Here is a 22,260-nt window from a genome sequence, read left to right as displayed (position 1 = left end):
ATGCATTATGCCACACACGGTTTCTGGAAACGCGGGGAAATTAAACATTTTGGAGAAATAATACAAATCCAGTCTTGCAGATAAACCTTAGACAACCAGCCAGGGGTATTGCTTAGGCTATATTTTCTTACCTCAATCCAGTATAACATGTTATGCTTGTAAAGTGTTCCCATATCAGATTAATGTGATGTGCAGATGTGGTACCTTGATGTAAATCACAGAATGATAGTTGCCTAACATAAAAAAAAAAACAGCTGTACAATAGTAACCAGTAGAGGGCATAGTCAATATTTACAGAAAATGTCATAGGCTATTGTACAATTCTGGCTAGCACAAAATGAGATTATAGTCACTTTGATATTTGTGCACACAAATTACCACACACAATGATTTAAACAGCATTTACAATAGTATCATATTAAGTTCCCAGGTGAATAACATTCAGGGCTCCATTTTTTTAAATTACTATTATTATTTTATTTTATTGGAGAAATATAAAGAGTACAGATAGGCTTAACAATTTAAATCTGAAGATCCTCTGTCTTTTCCTTATGCATACAAAATCTAACAGGATATTATATTTCCTTCTGCAGTTGTTAATTATATATATATTCATATTTATACATACATTTGTACAGGGCTCCATTTTTGATGAATTTACATGACATTTTATAACCTTTCCAGACATTTATGAGTACTAAAGAATGACTTTTAAAAATCCTTTTGATAGTCTACAGATTAATGGCGCAAGTCATACAACAAAATAAACTAATTGCATGCACAAAATAGCATTGAAATATAGCATTAAAAAAGCAAAACATGCACATTCTTTGTTCTTCATTTTCTAGAAGTAGAATATAAAAACCTTGCTGTAGCCTATTTTTGTGTAGAGTTAATAACATAAACCGACATCTCGCTCCGACTAAAGTGACTTTGACGTCATAAACACGACTTCCCAACTCGTAAATACGAGCTTCCCAGGAAAAAGCATCATACGCCATTAAAAATAATAATTTACTCAGAAATAGGATATAAGTATCACAAGTTTTACTCTACACAAAAGCAGCAGTCTAGCTGATGAATATTTTTGAGCAGTTCATAGCTACAAAAGGCCTATATAATATTTGTTCACACTGTTAAGCGCCCTCTAATAAACTGGCGAAATATGTTCATCACCAGTGACCATTATTGAGAATACTGGCAATATCACTGTCCGCCAGCAGGTGGCGCAGTCTCCTCAGTAACCTGAACCTCATGCACATTGTGGCGTTGTAACTTGTAAGTATCGGAAGGCTCTTTTTCACATTACTGTCTCTGTCGTGTTAGATTTTTGCAGGGCCAGAGACGGATTACAGTCAGCCCAAATGACACACCAAACACACTGAAACACGGCCAGCTTTCCCAAGCGCTCGCCAACTGTTGCCCCGGGTCGGTGGCAAACACCTGCACATCATTACTCATTAGATTTGTTAACCATCGGCTCGGATTGCACGCGAGAGAACCCGAGGAACCGCTGATTGCTCGTGCAAACGGTCACATCTCCTCCAATCGAGCTGTGTTTCACTGACGAGAACAACCAGCTTCACACGCAGACAGAGGCTTCAAAGTGCGGGTTATTAAAGCAGGCCTTTGCGTGACAAATCTTTTGTTTCAATCCGCTTTTAATAAGATAAGACAAGCTTCCGTGATGACGAGCCGTTGAAAAGACACTCGAGACTTGAGATCTAATGAAAGAAACAAAGCAAAGGAAAGGGTGAAACAAAGAGGTGATTATCATAAGGAAATAAGCTATGTGCACTTAAAGGAGCAGTTCACACAAAAATGGAAAATAAAATGAAAAGTCATAATTTAGGTTACTCACATGTTGTTGCAAACCTGTGAAACGCAACATTTCATACAATGCAAGGGCTGTTAAAAAAAAAGCAGTAGTCTGAAAATTGATCATTGCTCTCAAATATATGCATAGTCAAGTTATTGAAGTTATCAATTACAAGGCACAAAAAAACCGAACCATCTCAAGTCTAATATGCGCAGATGTTCAGCTCAAATGTGGTGCGTTAAGACCAAAATGTAATTGTTTGTTGAAAACCTTCCCTTTATGTGTAGCTCTCAAATTTTAATCGTTTGGTTAAAAAACTACGCGTCATAATATGCAAGATGCCACGGAACCGCTAAAGGGATGTAGAGGGAAAATTATATTCCAGTGCTTTTGTGTTCGCTCACAAAAGTTTCTCCCAACGCTTCTTGTTGGAAAGCGTAAACATTTTGAGAACATCCACATTTTTCACCAGAACACGGAAGCTTTGTGCACAAATGCAAAGTTTCTTGGGAGAAACGCAAAATATTTTTGTAAAGCACAAAAGTTTTGTGAGCAAATGCAGTGTTTTTCAGAGGAATGCAAGAGTTTTGCCAGCAAACTCAAACTTTCTTGGGGGAACATGAAAGATTTGTGAGCGAACTCGGCATTTTCAGAGAAACGCAAAAGGTTTGCAAGCGAACGCAACGTTTTTTGTCGGAAAACGCAAAAGTTTTGTCAGCAAATGCAAAGTTTCTCAGCAGAATGCTGAAGCTTTGTTCACAAATGCAAAGTTATTTGGGAGATGCGTAAAGTCTTGCAAGCAAATGCAGCGTTTTTTCGGAAGAATGCAAAAGATTTGCGATCGAACGCTGTGTTTTTTTGTTGGAAAGCACAAACGTTTTGTCAGCAAATGCAAAGTTTCTTGGGAGAAACAAAGTTTTGTGCACAAATGCAGCATTTTTTGAGGAGAAACGGAATGTTTTGTGAGCAAATGCAAAGGATTTATAGGATCGCAAAAGTTTTGCAAGCGAATGCAACGTTTTTGTTGTTGTTGTAAAGCTCAAAAGTTTTGTCAGCAAATGCAAAGTTTCTCAGCAGAACGAGGAAGTTTTGCGAACAAATGCGAAGTTTCTTGGGGGAACTCAAACGTTTTACAAGCGAAGGCAAAGTTTTTTGTTGGAAAGCGCAAAAGGTTTGCCAGCAAACTCAAACTTTCTTATGGGGAACATGAAAGATTTGTGAGCGAACTCGGCATTTTCAGAGAAACGCAAAAGGTTTGCAAGCGAACGCAACGTTTTTTGTCGGAAAACGCAAAAGTTTTGTCAGCAAATGCAAAGTTTCTCAGCAGAATGCTGAAGCTTTGTGCACAAATGCAAAGTTATTTGGGAGATGCGTAAAGTCTTGCAAGCAAATGCAGCATTTTTTTCGGAAGAATGCAAAAGATTTGCGAGCGAACGCTGTGTTTTTTTGTTGGAAAGCACAAACGTTTTGTCAGCAAATGCAAAGTTTCTCAGCAGAACGAGGAAGTTTTGCGAACAAATACGAAGTTTCTTGGGGGAACTCAAACGTTTTACAAGCGAAGGCAAAGTTTTTTGTTGGAAAGCGCAAAAGTTTTGTCAGCAAATGCAAAGTTTCTTGGGAGAAACAAAGTTTTGTGCACAAATGCAGCATTTTTTGAGGAGAAACGGAATGTTTTGTGAGCAAATGCAAAGGATTTATAGGATCGCAAAAGTTTTGCAAGCGAATGCAACGTTTTTGTTGTTGTTGTAAAGCTCAAAAGTTTTGTCAGCAAATGCAAAGTTTCTCAGCAGAACGAGGAAGTTTTGCGAACAAATACGAAGTTTCTTGGGGGAACTCAAACATTTTACAAGCGAAGGCAAAGTTTTTTGTTGGAAAGCGCAAAAGTTTTGTCAGCAAACTCAGACTTTCTTATGGGGGAACGTGAAAGATTTGTGAGCGAACTCTGCATTTTTTTTTGTTGGAAAGCGCAAAAAGTTTTGTGAGAAAATGCAGCGTTTTTCAGAGGAACGCGAAAGGTTTTGCGAGCGAATGCAAAGTTTCTTGGGAGAAACATAAAGTTTTGTGAGCGAATGCAAACGCTCTGAAATCCAATCTCCCCGTCACTGTGTTGCGTAACATGCAGACGTACCGAGCGAATGCAAAGTTTCTTGGGAGAAACATAAAGTTTTGTGAGCGAATGCAAACGCTCTGAAATCCAATCTCCCCGTCACTGTGTTGCGTAACATGCAGACGTACCGAATCACGTCGTATTTGAACATCTGCGTGATTGAGATTTGACAGCAGCTGTGGAGTACTCAATGAATAATGACTTCAATTTGGGTCTGTTCCTCATGTACATATGACTTCAGAAGATGTGGAGAGTCACATGGGCCAATCAGGATGCAAAAGAGGATTCTTCCGTTCATCTGACACGACTTAACCCTGTCACGTCCAGACAGATCTAGAGTTTCCTCTGCAGAGTCTCAGTCTTTTCCTCTGATTGCGTAGGACGAGGAAACCCTGCAAACCCTCCCGTAATCCTGCCGTCATGGCCTGAAGAACAAACTCAGAGGTGTTTTAACAGTAATATATCCAGCGCTCACCTCCATCCGTGCGATGTGTGTTTTGGATCAGCGGTGGGAGTGTGTTTGTCATTACTCCGGCGCAATGAAACGCAGATGTTGCATCTAAACTGGATGAGCGCTCGTGTGATAAAAGCAGAAACTTGACGTTTAGAGGAGAAATAAAGTGTGAAAGGAGGACGTTTTCCAGATCTGTCAGTGGGCCAGAAGAAGAAGAAATATAAATGTTAAACTATTAAACAACAAGGGGACATCTAATCTTTTATATTGTACGACATGAAGCAAATGCTAAAAGACTATATTAATATTCTGCATTTTACCAATGGCTTTGAATGAGGCTCATCTAATCAGAATTCAGTGGTAGCAAATCATAGCATATCATTTATCCTTGTAGTTTCTGGTTAAGTAACACTTTGGATCCCAGGTCAGAACACAAACACAGTTTAAGCATTAACGGTCTGATCCGGTCACATGACCTGGCCTGATGACGTCATCTCCTGTTGGTCACACTGGGCTAATGTAATAAGGCCCGTCTGTGAGTGTGTGTTTCTGGGTCATCAGGGCTGATCCTCTAAACACGAGAGACACGAGCAGGTAAAGGAGTTGCAGCGGGACAGACGGCCTCGGTGAACTCGAGCTGTGGAAGTGTGTGTGTTTATGAGGAGCTGGAGTCAGAGTGTGTGTGTGTGTTTATGAGGAGCTGGAGTCAGAGTGACAACTGTGACTGCCAGATCTCTGAAGCTCCTCTGATTGATCACATTACAAAGAGCAGAGCCTACACCTGTGTGTGTGTGTGTGTGTGTGTGTGTGTGTGTGTGTGTGTGTGTGTGTGTGTGTGTGTGTGTGTGTGTGTGTGTGTGTGTGTGTGTGTGTGTGTGTGTGTGTGTGTGTGTGTGTGTCATCCGCTGGAAACACAGGTCAACATGACACTGAAATGATCATTAACATCCAGATGGAATCAATAAAAAGATTCATGATATAAAAAAGTCAAAGTTTGGATCAGTAAATTCTAGAAACTGGAACTCAATGATTAACAATATAAAATCCAGGGGGAGGTTTTATATATATATAAACACACATATATTAATATGTGTGTGTGTGTGTGTGTGTATAGATAGATAGATAGATAGCCTAGTGCTTTTTTGCATTTTCAAATACTTTATATTTCATAAAATATTATATATATATTTGCGCATATATGTATAGTATACATGTATGTATATATATGTATACATTGTTTGCTTTTTTACATCTGTTACTTTATAATTAATATATGTGTGTGTGTGTTTAGGTGTTATTCAACATAGCATATAGTTTTATAAAGGTCAAAATCAGTCATATTTATTCTGACTAGTATATACTAATGTAAAATACCATAGATTGCACATTTTGACTTTATACTGTACTTATAAACAGTGTACAAATACTTACATATAAACATCATCGCATTCGGTAATTTACCATTTTTTGGCAAATTAGTTAATGTCGCTATGCATTCACAGAATTAAAAATATGCCATTAAACTTAGACATGTTCATAAACTGTCATATATGTTTTAATCTTAATGAAGCTTTTTAAAATGGGTATATATATTTTTAAGCGTTACCCAATATTCAATGCGGTCAATAACAGCCTTTAGTCGGAGAGATGCAGGCACGTGCACATGGGCGTTGATGGAGCAAACAGACACACATGCAAATGTCCTCCGTTCCGCACACAATCTTTAATTTACACTCCGAGATTTCAGTCGGTGAGCTGACACTTCAGTTACTTTCCCTCTTTACATGTGTAATTAAAATGGTGGAAAGCCGAGCGTCTGATGCGTAACTGACGCGTGATCAAAGACGCGGCGCGGCGCGCAAACACGCACGACACAGATGCGATCGATCAAGCGCGCGCATGGAGTTACAAGGGGATTCGGGTCTCTCAGTGTCCCACATAACAATAATCCTCCATCAGGACGTCCTGAAGTTCTCTGGAACACTGAAGCATCTGCTTTAGAGAATGTAGCCGGAGCTCAAAGCCTCAAACACCGACCAGAAATGCTCTGTCATCACATCTGAAGTGTCTCCTGATGATTTTAAGGTGAGTGTATACCTGGTGGAGTTTAATACCTCATTAAAAATATCGTAATTCCTACTGGATTTAGAATTTAGAACAACTTTTTGAACAATTTCCCAATAAGAACTATTGCAATAGGATCGATTTCTGGAACATCAATATGAAAATACATTTTTAATGATTCTTATTTGATCATATTACGATCCTTCAGGAATGCTTCCAAAGTATGATTCCTTTAGACAATCTTATATGATTTTCTTTCTTTGATGGCATAATGGAAACATGTACATATGCTATAATTAGTTTTAATAGAAACGTTGCGTGTGTCATGTAAATATTGTGAAGGCCTGTAATGTGGTCAGTTATTTTTAACCGTGCAAAATTATGAAACTTCATTTTAATACCTGTAGACCACTGACAGATTGCTTTTGTCCATGTGATGCATGAAATTTAAATATAATAAATTCAAATTGACATAACTGTGCATATTGTAAATCGTAGGCGCACAGTCAGTGTTTTTTTAAGCGAGCTGTCAACAGATGTTCGGCAGATTACAGGATGGCAGAATAATTTGAGCTATATGTAGGTTAATATTTTGTGTGCATAAACAATAGCATGAACACTGTTAGGTCTCTAAGTTTCTACAACAGTAAAACGCAAAGTAAACCCTTGTTTTTTTTGTAAAATAACTTATTCTGCTCATAATTGTACAGCTATATATGCCCCTTTTAATCACCTAAGCTTTTTTTCTTTGTAAGGAAAAATTAAAAGCTTAATATGCACATTAAAATAATTCAAACCTTTATATTGCGTCAAAAATACTGTGAAATTTACACAGATTTGGAAGTAATGCAGTGGTCAGTCATTATTTTATTCCATATTTGAAATGTGATTGGTATAGCATCACTGTACGATATTAAAACCATAATGATTTGTGCAGCTTGTGTACAGTATGGTTTTAGTTGCATGTGGAATGTGCTTTCTCATGTAGTTTGATGAATCTAAGCATCTCTTGTTCTCTGCCAGATGCTACAGCTTTGCTCGCCAGGCAGTGATTGAAAGTGACTCGAGTCAAAGTGATAGTTTTGTGGTTTGTGACCGTGGTTTGGTGGTTTTGGCAGCACGCTTGACTCATCTATATATCGTCTTAGTCACTGTGGTTTGAGTCCGGTGCCATATTGCTGCTGTAAAAGCTTCATTAGTGCATCACTAAAGCATTTTGGGTAACTGGCTTCGGTCCTCGCGGCTGTAGAGGACTCAGTGATCGTGCATTGGTGGTAAAGTTGCCTACTAATTTATAATTTGCCATATCATCATTTCCAAAGAGTCATAAACAGCTCTAAATCTTTTAATCTCACGTCCGGGATGCATTTAAAAACGTTTTGCACGCCGAAATTCTTTTTTTTTTTTATTTAGAAATATGTTCATTTTAATGATACACAAAAGCTCACAAGGTCAGTGTTTTTTCTTGTTTTTGCAGTAAAAATACCTAAAATATTATTGAGATACATTTACTTAAGCAAATTGACAAGATAAGAAGTCTTGTTTTCAGAAAAATGCTAAATTAAGTGACTTAAAGTGCTTAAAACATTAAAGCATGCAGTGCTGGGTAATAACTCATTAGGTGTAATCTAAATTACGTTAATACATTTTAAAAAAAACGTATATACTTGTAGATTATATTGTTTTAAAATACTCAATCAGTTACATTTTTATTGATTACATTAATATTCACAAAATGGCAGTGAATTAGTCATAATTTATTGATTCTCACTAATTCTTATTTATGTACTTTCTAAAGTCAGAGGCCACACAGCATATCAAATACAATATTTTATTTTAAAATGTAACATTTTTACGGTTTAATTAATCACTACCTTTTCATCAACCTGCAGTTCCTTCACAAACCCCAGTTTGAGAAACCCTGATGGAATGTAATAGTTTTTTGTTGATGACAAATAAAAAAAATAAAAAATATCTTTGTTTTTTTTTATATCACTAGTACAAGATTATCCTATTCAAATATATGTGATAAACAAGTTCAGGCTAAAACTGTAAAAAAAAAAAATTGCTGCCTTAAATGTTTAAGTGCATTCAACTTGGATGTTTAAGTCATTTCAACTTAAATCACATTAAACTGACTTAAAAAATTAGTTGAATCTTGTATAACTTATAAAAAAAGATTGAAAATTGCTGAACTTATTTTGATGAGTTAAAGCAATGTAAAAACATATGCTGTCATAACTTATTGATTATATAATTGAATACAGTGTGAGGTCAAAAGTAATCTAAAAGAAGTCAGATTACATTGTAAAGTAATGGATTACGTCACTAACTACAGTTTTCATCATGTAATTTTATTCTGTAATGTATTACGGTTTATAAGTAATCTAAAACACGTCTGCAAATGGGGTCAGAAAAATAAACCTTTAAGGATAAACTCGCTTAATTGCGAAGAGAAAACAAGACTTAAGTAATTTTGCTTCTCAAGTAAATGTATCTTGATTTAAGAATGCTTAGATAGTACTGTAAAAAAATATGATCAAAAAGTTATTCATCAAAATAAAGTAATTTTCAACTTTTTTATGTTATAAAAGATTCAACACATTTTTTAAGTCAGTTTAATGTAATTTAAGTTGAAATGACTTAAACATCCAAGTTGATTGTACTTAAAAATTTCTTTTACTGAAGAACAAGACAAAAATATTTTTTTTGCAGTGCACAATTGCAACGATTAAATACAAAATGCAAGCTTTAAGAAATATCTTTTCACAATGCATAATGTTTCAAATGATCTTTACAGAAATAGTGCCGTATAATGCCCGCAGTGAGCGATCAAAATGCGACTGGCAACTCTATTGTGTCAAGAACACTGCAATTTAATTCTCCTACAAAGCACATAATCAGTCATAGAAGAACCTGAGGAGAGCTGGAGTGCAGTGAAGGAGTTACGCTGCTGAATACAGTGGATTGAGGCGCAGATGTGAGTGTTTGCATGGTCACACAGTCACAGAGTTACAGGGGAGAGATGGACTCTGAGTGTGTGTGTGTGTGTGTGTGTGTGTGTGTGTGTGTGTGTGTGTGTGTCACTGTGTCGTGGTTTGTTTAACTCTCTCGCTATGGCAAGCCGTTTTTACTTTTATTCATTCCTTGATGAATCAACAATTCAAGTTTCACAGTTAAAATGCTAATTCTTGAGATCAGAAATTTGATTTCTACTAGTAAAAATTGTAACTCTTGATATCTGTAATTGTATTTGCACTAGTTAAAATGTCACCATAGGCTTCCATTCAATTTCAATTGTTGATATCAAGAACAGACGTGTGCACTGTAATTATATCAAATATGTTTACTAGTGAGAATTGTATTTCTGATATGTGAAATTGGAATTTCAACTAAGAAATACATTTTTGATATTGAATTTGAATGACAGGCTATGGTGACATTTTAACTAGTGAAAATACATTTACAGATACAGTACAGGCCAAAAGTTTGGACACATTACTATTTGTAATGTTTTTGAAAGAAGTTTCTTCTGCTCATCAAGCCTGCATTTATTTAATCAAAAATACAGATTTTTTTTTAATATATATTGTGATATATTATTACAATTTAAAATAATTGGTTTTCAATTTATTATACTTTAAATTATCATTTATTTCTGTGATGCAAAGCTGAATATTCAGGATCATTACTCCAGTCTATCACATGATCCTTTAGAAATCACTCTAATATGATGATTCATTGTCAAAGTTGGAAACAGTTCTGCTGCTTAATATTTTTTTCATAACATGTGATACTTTTTTATACTTTGATGAATAAAAAGTTTAAAAAAAAAAGAAAAAAAGAAGCAAATGTTTTAAAAATATAAATCTTTTGTAACAACAATATACACTACTGGTCAGTAATTTTTTTTCTTTCTTTTTTTGAAATAAATCAATAATTTTATGATTTGTTAAATTGATAAAAAGTGACAGGTAAGATGATTTATATTATTAGAAAATATTTTTTTATTTTGAATAAATGCAGTTCTTTTTAACCTTTTATTCATCAAATATATTAGGCAGCAGAACTGTGTCCAACACTCATAATAAATCAGAATATTAGAATGATTTCTAAAGGATCATGTGATAGACTGGAGTAATGATCCTGAAAATTCAGCTTTGCGTCACAGAAATAAATGATCATTTAAAGTATAATAAATTGAAAAACAATTATTTTAAATTGTAATAATATATCACAATATAAAAAAAAAAATCTGTATTTTTGATCAAATAAATGCAGGCTTGATGAGCAGAAGAAACTTCTGTAGTAGTACTTAAAAATAGTAATGTTTCCAAACTTTTGTTCTGTACTGTATCAAGAATTATAATTTTTACTAGTAGAAATGTAATTCCTGATATTCATTCTTCTGCGAGAAATGACGTCATTGTTGATATCAATAGTTACAATTTTTACTAGAAGAAATCTAATTCATGATATCAAGAATCACCATTTTAACTAATGAAAATGTAATTGTTGATATCACAAATTCATATCCTCAAATGATTAAAAGTCAAAATGGCTTGCCATAATCACATTCATGATATCAGAAATGAACATTGTCACTTGTCACAATTAAATTATTGATATAATTTTTACTAGTAGCAATTCAATTGTTGATATCAAGAACAGACATTTGACTAGTAACCACGTAATTATTGATATCAACAATTATGATTTTTGCTAGTAAGAAGTGTATTTCTGATAGTCCTACACAAGTAAAATTGACTTAATTTTTCTTTGGCAAGTTTTTGCACACATATTTTTAAAGTAAATTTCACGTATGGAATTAAGTAAAGTCTACTTAACGAAGTTAAGTTAACGTAACAAAGAAAATAAGTAATTTTAACTTGGCTATAAGGTTGAGTAATATCTATTTAGTTGAAGTTTCCTTTGCTATACATTTCACTCAAACAATATAACATTGAATTAAACCACACTTTTAAAGTATATGCTTTACTTAGAAACATCCAAGTAATTAATACAACATCTACATCAGAAGTAACGTACCTCAATACTTGGTGGACAATACACAATGACGGTAACATTTGATGGATCGTTTTTGTGTTTGTGTCATTTTGAGTAAAAAATGAACTCCAAATGTCACAAAATGGTAAATTACTAATCCTAACTACAAAAGTAATGGTATGTAAATACAGCTGGAAAACAGTGAAAAATCAACCTCATTAATTATTCAAGGCCCAGTGCATGATGGGAACACCAGTATAATTTTGCTTAATTTTTATAGCGTTGATATTTACGCTTTAATTTCTACACACTTGAACTGAGTACTAATATAGAATTTACTTCATTTTTAAAAAATTCTTTCCTGAATTAACTTTTTCATGTAGAAATTAAAAAAAATGATATGTAGTATTTACTTCACCTCAGAATAATTTTTATCAGTGTATGTGAAATTGAAATTTCAACTAGTAAGAAATCATTTCTTGATATCAACAATTTAATTTCAATGGCTGACATTTAACTAGTGAAATGACAATTACAGATATCAAGAGTTATAGTTTTTACTAGTTTAAATGTAATTCCGAATATCAAGAATACATATTTCGGTGAGAGATGACGTCATTGTTGATATCAAGATTTAACATTGTTACTTTTAGAAATATAATTCCTGATATCAAAAATCAGCATTTTAACAAATGAAAATGTAATTGTTGATATCACAAATTCATATCCTCGAATGATTAAAAGTCAAAATGGCTTGCCATAATAATCACATTCATTTCACACACGAATTTTTCACTAGTAGCAATTCAACTGTTGCTATCAAGAGCAGACATCTGACTAGTAACCACGTAATTATTGATATCAAAAATGAGGAAAAGTGTATTTCTGAAAGGCCATCAAAAATCAGCATTTTAACGAGTGAAAATGAAGTCGTTGATATCCTGGGAATGAATGAACGTCCTGCCGGCTTGCCATACTCGCGCGTCTCTTCAGGCGTCTGCACGATGACCTAGTTCTGTGAGCGCGCGAGGGTTCATTTGAGGACAGGGAAGTGCTTTCTTTTCCAGCGTGAATCATGAAGGAAAAATGAACCCCTGGAACTAGTTGCCCCCTTCATTTTGGCATGTTCCTCCCCTTTGCTTTATTGTCTATTTTGGCTGAACTTGCAGTTCTTCCCTGAGCTGCCAAGAAAACTTCAAGTCCTTTAAAGATACAGCGAGCGAAAGCTAGTTCCTGCCTTCGTCTCCGTCTTGAAAGCGGAATCTTGTTAGGATTCTGCCATTTCTTCCTGTTTGGTCGTGAATTGGGTCAGAACTCCGTCCCGAAGTGATTTAGACCTCATTGATGGGTCTGAGAGTTTGAAGAGGTCCTTTCTCTGTGCTTTACGCCCCCTACAAAGTGAACTTACACTGTGATCTTATTAGTATTCATAGCGGTATACAGTGTGCTTCTACGTCTGGATGTACAATATCAGTGTAAACTCTTACTTAGCAACAACTTCAGAGAAATGGCAGTGTTGTTACTGTTGAATGAAACTATTAAAAATCATATAATAAATACGTATTATAAATAAAATAATTGTATTGGCAACTAACTTAAAAATAAGGTCAAGCTGAAGTACTAAAACGTATTAAATAAAGAGAAACCTAATCAAATTTACCACCGCATAACTCTGAAAATATAAAAATAATAGTTCATTGATATAATGAGACAGATTTTATGAATAAGTGAGTGTATATTCATGAATATTCATATTCATTATATGAATATTCATGGATTTATTGTTTGATTTTATTGTTTTTATTATAAATTAGATTCATTAAATATATGTTCATGTTTTATTTTCAGAAATGGTATATTTGGGATTTCTAGACGTGCATTTCTAGTGTTTTGGTCAGCAGTATTTTGCTTATCGTTGAGCTTTAATGTTAAATTCATCCATAAAACAGTAAAGCTCACTGTATATTGTATCTCATAAATGCATTTGCTATTCAAAGGTCTTTCTCTGACAAAGTTTCTCCATGATTTACTGATAAACGAGAGTCGTGGATTGAGTATTCATCCACAGTAATGTGTTCGTCCATGTTATCAGTATTCTTGCATATTTTAGTGTCTATACATCTTTAAACCAATGAAATGAACATGCAAATCAAACGCCAACAACACTGATGTCTTCCGCCAAGAAAACAAGTGTGTTTGTTATACAAAAACGGTAGATATCCCAGTCAGGCCTCCAGAAAACTCTGTTTACTCGATCTGTGATTTGTGTGTGTGTGTGTGTGTGTGTGTGTGTGTGTGTGTGTGTGTGTGTGTGTGGATACATGCATCTGATGAAGCCAGGCGTTTAAGCTTGAACTCCCAAAACAAAGTCTTCAAATATTCGTACCATGTTGTTACAGCTCTAAAGCGTGAAACTTTAGCCGTTACTAGAATAAGAACCAAGCTGGACGGCCAAAGACAACAGGTAAGCAGCTTCGCTTGAGTCACGCTTGGCCATATTAAACATGTTTTGTAACCGAACGTGAGTCGAGCTCTTCCTCGTCGTCGCTCTGATGGCTTCCCCAGTGGTTAAAGTCTTGAAGTCTAGAGTCGGCCATTGGTTTTGATTGAAGAGCAGCAGTCTCAGGTACAGCTGGCTGAGTTAGGGCCGACTCGGGAATGGCAAACGGCCTAATGAGAATAAATGACCTGCTGTTGGCGTTCCTCGAGCCTGTGATCAGCTCAGGGAAGAGGTGGAACTGGCGTGCAGATTTCCCATTGGCTGGCTTGGGACTGGGTGCGGATGGTAATGGATATTTTGATTGGTGTGCTAGTGATGCATCTCTGACTACTTCATAAAAAGGCACCATTGTGGATCCAGATTGAATATAGGCATTTTTGTCTGTTCCAGTGGTTGAAAAATAAGGTTCAGTTTCAGTCGTGGGTTCGATTCCCAAGGAATGCATGAACTGATAACCAATATAGGCCTATCTTGAACTTAAGTGGCTTTGGATAAAAGCATCTGCCAAATGCATGAATGTAGATGTAATGCAAAATGCCTCACTTGACTCTAGGGCTGCGTGATTAAAAATGAAATGGCAATTTAATTGAATAATATATACATGTGCTGAATTTTTCAAAATGTGACACGGCACTGTGAGCAGTTTAATGGTTTAACATTCGAAAATGACGAAATTAAGACAGCCATAAATATTAGTATTGTAATAAAATTATTATTATTATTGTTCATACTCAATTTTATTATTTTTCAGTTAAATATTACAAAAGTAATATTTTTGTTTTTGTTTATTAAGTTTATATTTTTTTTAGCTCTTTATTTAGAAATGTTTTTGGTATTATTATTATTATTATTATTATATTTTAGAGCCATAATAATATAAACATAAAATATTTAATATATGTTATATATAAACATAAATATATAAATACATAATAACATATAAAAAATCGTACAAAACAACTTCATAAAAATCACGGTTGCAATTTTTATCTGAAAAATCCTTCTCCCCCCCCAAGACAGCTATGAATATTAATGTTGTCATTTTACAGTTGTAAAATAAAAATATTATAATATTTTTCTTAAATAGTTGATTTTATAATTTGTCACTGAAATATAAAATAAATAAATAAATGTGTAAATTTTTTTAAATTAGGTCTTTACAGATATTGTATTATTATTATTCTACAATAATTTTAAAGCCATATTGATATATAAGATTGTATTAATATTACATAAAAGTTTGCAAAAATTGTGCTCCCCTACGAAAAATAGAATTTTTAAATTCCATTTTAAATCACATTTGCAATTTTTATCAGAAAAATCTAATTTTCCCTGTCAAATAGCGACTCTCTCTTTGATCACTGGAAGTTGTGAGTTTGTTGCATCAGCTTCATCGCCAGTCTTTGTTTTTAACTAAACGTGAAATCAATAAACCCTCATTTTGTTTAGTGAAAAGTTGCTTACTTTTTAATATTTTAACATTTTCTTTGTCCTTGTTTTCCAGTTGTGTGCAAATTCTCTTTAGCCCGCCTAGCTTTAGCATGGCTGTTCTCCATAAGGAGCCATTCATTCATGACACGTTCTTGCGCTCGAAACGGCTAGATGCGATGCAGTGAATCAAAATGCATTCTCCAGATTTAATGTGACATGTCAACTTCAGATCACGGGACTCGAGACTGTGCTAAAAAACTGTGTCCTGTCTCTGTGAAGGAAGTTTTTGCATAAAAGCATGGATTAAAAGCTATTATATCTTGGGATAAGAATATAAATGTTCATTTTGATAGCCTGCACATCTCACTCTGCTTACTAAGAATGATGTATCTGTTTATGCACACACATGCATTACGAATGACAAACGAGTGCCGTCTGCTAGCAGCTAAAAACGCCATGTAACCTCAAAGGCCCGATGTAGAACACATTAATGCCCTCTCTGCTAAAATAGAGTGGCTAATTTCATGCTACAGTCTCTGCTTTATGTCATTTTAATCACTATAGATATTTTATTTTTCTCCGGGATCATTTAGAGACTGTCTATTCCTCCCATAGTGCCACATTATTAGCGGTTAGCTTCAATCCCAAACCCGTCCAGCAGTTCAGATTTCTATTTATAAGCTAACTGCTAATGGCAAAAACACTTGCTAACCTAATTTTATGAACGCTTTTAATGGGCCAGAAGAAAGTTAAATCAGGAAAAAGCCACTAAAGACAGGGCTTTGAAATGAAAGCTGAGCTATTGGCCGAGGACTTTTCTCTGTGCCGCTTCCATAAGCTAATGTTTCTGCCAGAGGGAGTTTGGATGGAGCGCGGCCCAGAATCGACCGTTACGGCCCGGTTTCAGCGGAGGTGTGTTGTGAGCGAATGGCTTCCATTTGGAGCTTTGCTGAATTCAGCACTTTTTACAATTGATTGTACTTTTCTAGCAAGTTTCTACACTCTCAGAAGGTTCTATATGGAATCTTCAAGGGTTCTGTCAGGCGCATCATGTAGTTCCGTTGGAATCTTTACAATCTGTTCTTTTTCTTCTTCCTCCGCTCTTGAAGTCTATGGCAGCCCTATAGAGCCATATGAGGGAAAATGATGAAATTTGGCACACAGATAGAGGACCGTCGGAACATTAACCAGAGCAAATTCTGAGTCTCTAACTCAAACTCTTTAGCGCCACCACACTGTCCAGATTTGTACTTCCATAAATGCTAATAACTTTTGAACCTTAAGGGCTAGAAACAAAATGTCTTCCCTTGGTTCAAGGCGATTCGACTTGTACACGAATTTTCTGAAAAACCTGCTCGTCCAAAAAGTTATGGTAACACCTCAGTATGGGGAACATATTCACTATTAACTACTTTTGCCTCAATAAACTCCTAATTAACTGCTTATTAATAGTTAGTAAGGTAGGTTTTGTAGCATTTAAGTTTAGGTATTAGGTAGGATTAAGGGATGTAGAATAAGGTCATGCAGAATAAGGCATTAATATGTTCTTTATAAGTACTAATAAACAGCCAATATCCTAGTAATATGCATGCTAATAAGCGACTATAGTTAATAGCGAGAATTGAACCCTAAAATAAAGTGGTACCAAAGTTATTAAAAGCATTTTGATAAACCAAACCGTTCTCGAATAACGCGCAAATGAATTTGACGAAGAGAACGGCAGATTGGATGTGAGGCTATATCTTAACTTTAGATCAATCAACATCAATTTGGTAAAAAAAAAAAAGTTGTAATTGCGAAATTTACAAGCAATTTCTGAGTGAAAATTGTTTTTGCACCAGATTTTTTGTAGCTTAGATTTTAGTGAATCTCTTTGTTCAGTCGGTGCATGAGTCGGAAACGATTAAAAAAAAGATTCGCATTTTAATTCGAGTCATGCATTTTACCATTTTCGTTTATTTTCGAAGTATTGGTTTAAAAAAAAAAAAAAAATTCCCAAACCCAGATTTTTGTTCGCATGAATTTGTCTTTGTTTTTAATTACAGTGCCTTTTCGAATATTACCTTTCATGTAGTGTGTAATACAGCTGTTTGTGAATATAAAAGGTCTGCAAAGTTTTAAAGATGAAGATAAAGAAAGAATCGTCTCACTTGCATTACATTACTACACAACAATGGAACAAATTTGCATAATGCCAGCCTCTGGTCTTCATTGGCTGCCTGAGAACAACATCTACTTTGCCCCGCCCCCTCAAACACTGTAGTTGTAGAGATGTTTTGATGCACTTCAAAAGGATGAGACGCCATCGTTACTGTTCGTATCACTAGCTGTGTTTCCATTACAGATTTGCGCAATACTTTTGCGATATATTTTCTAAATTTCGATAAAAAAATATTGCGAAATGTTGCGCAATTTCCATTAACCGATGTTACTGTATGCGACTAAAACGTCTTTTTCTTTATGTAATTTTTTTTCTCTCGCCATAATCATTCCAAAAATCATTGTAACGTTGCAATGTTGGTTATATATATCGCAGCCGTTACACTATCCATTATTGTTAATGGAAGGAGACGTAGGCGTGTATCCAGGCATTAATGGCCCCTTATACTTGTGAGCGGCTCATATGAGGAGTTTCTGGGTGTTTCTCTCACATTTCTGCTTCAAGATCTTGATAAATTGTGGCATTTAGAATCCAGTATTCCAGTGATACTTTAGTCTTTTATGAGTTTAATAAAGAACTCTCTCTCGTCTTCTGTCCAAACACACCGCGCCATCTTTAGAGAAACAATTAAAATCTGAAAAGCGTCATGGAAATTACCCTTCAAACCTAAAATTTGAAGGGTAATGGAAACGCGGCTAGTGTGCATCAAGTGCTGAGAAAGATCTGGAGCCATCTGACCAATCAGAGAAGAGCAGGCTCGCGGAAAGGAGGAGTTTGGAGAGGCTGAACCTTCAAACGAAGCATTTCAAACTCTGAGAAATGAGGTCATGTGCAATGTATATAATTAGAAAATCAAAGTGTTTTTTGACCTTGGATGCAGGTGAACCTTTTATAGGAGATCCAAAACTAAACTATGAACCTTAAAACAGCGTAACAGACGCACTTTAAATGCGAATTCCGCGTTTCCTCAATAAACACTCGTGCATTTTGTTTTGTGAAGTTGCTTACTGTTGTTTCTCAATTCAGATGTATTTCTGATTGGGTGATTCGTTAGTTGCATTGTTCAGTCAATCTGAACACTTGGCGAGATACGTAGCTTGATATCGACGCACTTTAGCGTCTGTGGAAAATGCCGACTTGGAAGCGTTGAAGGCATCAGATTTGCAGAAGCCATTATAACTCCTTGTGTATGAGAGAAAAGACAGTTAGATTACACTTGGCAGTTTATATTTCCATTATACGACGGCTATTCGGCATCAGATATTGTGTTTCACATGTGGAATCTATTTATACCGAACAGTATTATGCCGTAAACTGGGTCACATTTATGGGCTTTCAAGCCGGGAATGAAAATAAACCAGGGTTAATTTTCATTAATTGATGGATTACATAAAAAAGTATGCATTAAAAAGGGAGCTTTAATGTATAATCAGGAAAGTGGATTCTGGGCTATCTTTCAAATGGCGTCCAGTCAGCGTGATATATGACAAACACAACACTTTTCGACTGAGTCCCTGTCGTTCTGCTGTGTAGATAGTGTGTGTGTGTGTGTGATATTTCAGGTCGAGTCATGGTGATGACATCGTGCTGTGGTGTCTTGGCCCCGCGGAGTGTTTTTGTTGCCTGGTTTAAGCCTTTCGCGGCGGGTTTGGTGTGAGTTACGAGCCGGGCTGAGTGAGATCTCGACAGGTCGGCCTTCATTTGCACGTTTATGTCATTAATGTGAATTTCTTCTCTGAACGATGGATGGCTTTTGCTCTGCGCTCTGAGAGGAGTGACGGACTACAGATTGATGGGGGTTTTCGGCACATTTGATTGGATTTTTATTTCAGTTTGGCGACTGTAATATTATGAGATCTTCTCTTTAAAAGTAATTAGGCTTGTTTCCCTTATAGAATCTGATATATCGCAGGTAATGCATGGAAAACACATTCAGATACTAAACTTTTTTGAAATGGATATTTACAGTCTTGGATGTGTAAATCAACCTATAATTGTACCATCAATATATATTTTTTTGCTTTTTATGTTTTGTTAATAAACAATGAATAAAAAAAATAAAATAAAAAAAAAGTTAAACAGACAGATAGATATATAGATTCAGAGCCATGGATAGATTGATAGACATAATAATTAACATTTGTGCATATATGAATAAATATATAAATTCTAATACGTAAAACATATTTGTAACAAATATTTTTGGAAATATATGCTGTGCAGTGAATGATAAAATATAGTGTGTATATATATATATATATAATCCATGTATTTTGAGTGTGTGAGTGTGTGCGCGAGTGTGTGTGTGCGAGTGTGAGTGAGTGTGCGAGTGTGTGAGTGACTGAGTGTGTGTGTGTGTGTGTGCGAGTGTGTGTGTGTGTGTGTGTGTGTGTGTGTGTGAGTGAGTGTGCGAGTGTGTGTGAGTGTGCATGAGTGCGTGCGTGTGCGAGTGTGTGTGAGTGAGTGCGAGTGTGTGTGAGTGTGCACGAGTGTGTGCGTGTGCGAGTGTGTGTGAGTGAGTGTGCGAGTGTGTGTGTGTGTGTGTGTGTGTGTGTGTGCAAGTGTGTGTGAGTGTGCGAGTGTGTGTGTGTGTGTGTGTGTGTGTGTGTGTGTGAGTGAGTGTGCGAGTGTGTGTGTGTGTGTGTACGAATGTGAGTGTGTGTGTGTGTGTGTGTGTGAGTAAGTGAGTGAGTGAGTGAGTGTGCGAGTGTGTGAGTGTGTGTGCGCGCGTGTGCGAGTGTGTGAGTGTGCGCGAGTGTGTGCCTGTGCATGTGAGTGAGTGTGCAAGTGTGTGTGTGTGTGTGCAAGTGTGAGTGTGTGTGAGTGTGAGTGTGTGTGCGAGTGTGAGTGAGTGTGCGTGTGTGTGTGTGTGTGTGTGTGTGTGTGTGTGTGTGTGTGTGTGTGTGAGTGAGTGTGCGAGTGTGTGTGTGTGTGTGTGTGTGTGTGTGTGCAAGTGTGTGTGTGTGCAAGTGTGAGTGTGAGTGTGAGTGAGTGAGTGTGTGTGTGTGTGTGTGTGTGAGTGAGTGTGCGAGTGTGTGTGTGTGTGTGTGTGTGTGTACGAATGTGAGTGTGTGTGAGTGAGTGTGTGAGTGTGAGTGTGAGTGTGTGCGCGAGTGTGTGCCTGTGCGTGTGTGCGAGTGTGTGTGAGTGAGTGTGCGAGTGTGTGCATGTCCGAGTGTGTGCGAGTGTGTGTGTGTGTGTGTGTGTGTGTGTGTGTGTGTTCGAGGGTCACTGTACTGTTTCTCCAGCTGCTGTGTGTCTTGTGTTACTAACACTATGCATTTGAATTAAAGTCTGTGTATATTTACTCACCTCCGTCTGGCCGGTGCACTTATTCCCCTCCTGACCCAGACAGCACCTGTCTATCGTGTGTGTGTGTGTGTGTGTGTGTGTGTGTGTGTGTGGACTCGACGACCCGTATGCTGCTCTGAAGAGTATTTTAATGAACAGAGAGTCTCGCTGTAGTTCATTGGCCTCTCAGACGGTTCTCTGGACACGATCAAGGTCAGTCCTGGAATTCATAGACATAATGCCAGCTTTGCTTTTATATTGATCCATCGATGACAATATTTAATATCTGTCTGGAAAAGCGCTGGTTGAAGTTTAATCCCATAATGCTTCATTATTTTAATGCAGATGTCGGGTGCTCTTTGCTCTCTCAGATTTTGGATCTGTTCCCTGTGCTTTTAGCTTTTATGTATTTCTGTTGTGTGTGTGTGTGTGTGTGTGTGTGTGTGTGTGTGTGTGTGTGTGCCTCGTTTAGCCAGAGATGAACTTTACATGACATGCTGAACTGCTTTATTTTTATCTTAACTAATTAGAATACTTAGTTTAATTTAGAAACTTTAAATTAAATTAGTGATAAAAGGTTAGTGACCAATTACATCTAAAGTGTGTTTTTTAGCCCATAATCTTAATTTTTTATAAATAAAAACCACAAATGAAATCTTTAATATTTAATATTCTTTTTTTAATTGTTATATTTAATTAAAATATAAAATGATATGTAATATAAAATAATTATTTAATATATATTTAATTAAATTTAATTTAAATTTAATTGAACTCTTTCTATTTATCCAACTATATTTTATTATATATGTTTTAATGTACTCTGCGAGTTCTAGTTATGTTAATATTTTGTGGTTTTGCCAGGGAAGAACAGATGGTCTTAAAGTAAATCTTCTTGCCTGTGATATTTTTGGAGACGAACACATTTTTCCGAGCTCACACTGATTTACAGAACTCTGGGAAAGAGGAGTGTGTAGTTCATCCATGAGGAGGCGCTGGTGTTTCTGGAACTGATGACAGTCACACACATTTAATATCGGACTCACTTTAATTATTTATTTCTGACTCTAATTAACTATCAACGCCAGTTCAAGTTCCCGGTTTGTATTGTCATATTGTTTGAGGTCGACCGTAATAATATTTCTGAGCTTATGGATGTCATTTTTAGGGTGTGTGTGTGTGTGTGTGTGTGTCTGTCTGTCTGTGCATGCGAGTGGGTGTAGGTGAGTGTGTGAGAGACTTTGAGAGTGTGGGTGTGTGTTAGTGAGTTTGAGTGTGTGTGAGTGCATATGTATGTGAGTGTGTGAGTGTGTTTATGTGAGTGTGTGTCTGTCTGTCTGTGTGAGTGTGTGTGTGTGTGTGAGAGAGAGAGAGAGAGAGAGAGAGAGTGTGTGTGTGTGTGTGTGTGTGTGTGTGTGTGTGTGTG

At 36.1% G+C, this 22,260-nt stretch overlaps 1 protein-coding gene and 1 long non-coding RNA gene across 2 annotated transcripts in view; one reads left to right on the top strand and one right to left on the bottom strand.

The window, feature by feature from the left end:
- Positions 1 to 1,597: 1,597 nt before the first annotated feature.
- Positions 1,598 to 5,496, bottom strand: LOC309490770. Its single transcript, XR_014202824.1, has 4 exons — positions 3,944 to 5,496; positions 3,724 to 3,911; positions 1,858 to 3,009; positions 1,598 to 1,724 (listed from the first exon to the last, which is right to left on the bottom strand). It is a non-coding gene; the product is annotated as an uncharacterized lncRNA (long non-coding RNA).
- A 234-nt stretch (positions 5,497 to 5,730) lies between these two features.
- The window catches only part of LOC309491277 (uncharacterized protein), a 55,129-nt gene continuing 38,599 nt past the window's right edge, over positions 5,731 to 22,260 (top strand). The window contains exon 1 of the mRNA XM_082160787.1: positions 5,731 to 6,465. The gene's annotated coding sequence lies outside the window, so the exon portion shown is untranslated. The remainder of the gene's footprint in view (positions 6,466 to 22,260) is intronic.

The sequence above is a fragment of the Leuciscus leuciscus genome (genome assembly GCF_965113295.1).
Source record: "Leuciscus leuciscus genome assembly, chromosome: 25".
Taxonomy (NCBI): domain Eukaryota; kingdom Metazoa; phylum Chordata; class Actinopteri; order Cypriniformes; family Leuciscidae; genus Leuciscus; species Leuciscus leuciscus.
Note: the sequence above shows the minus strand (reverse complement) of the source record. Positions and strands in the feature narration are given on the sequence as shown.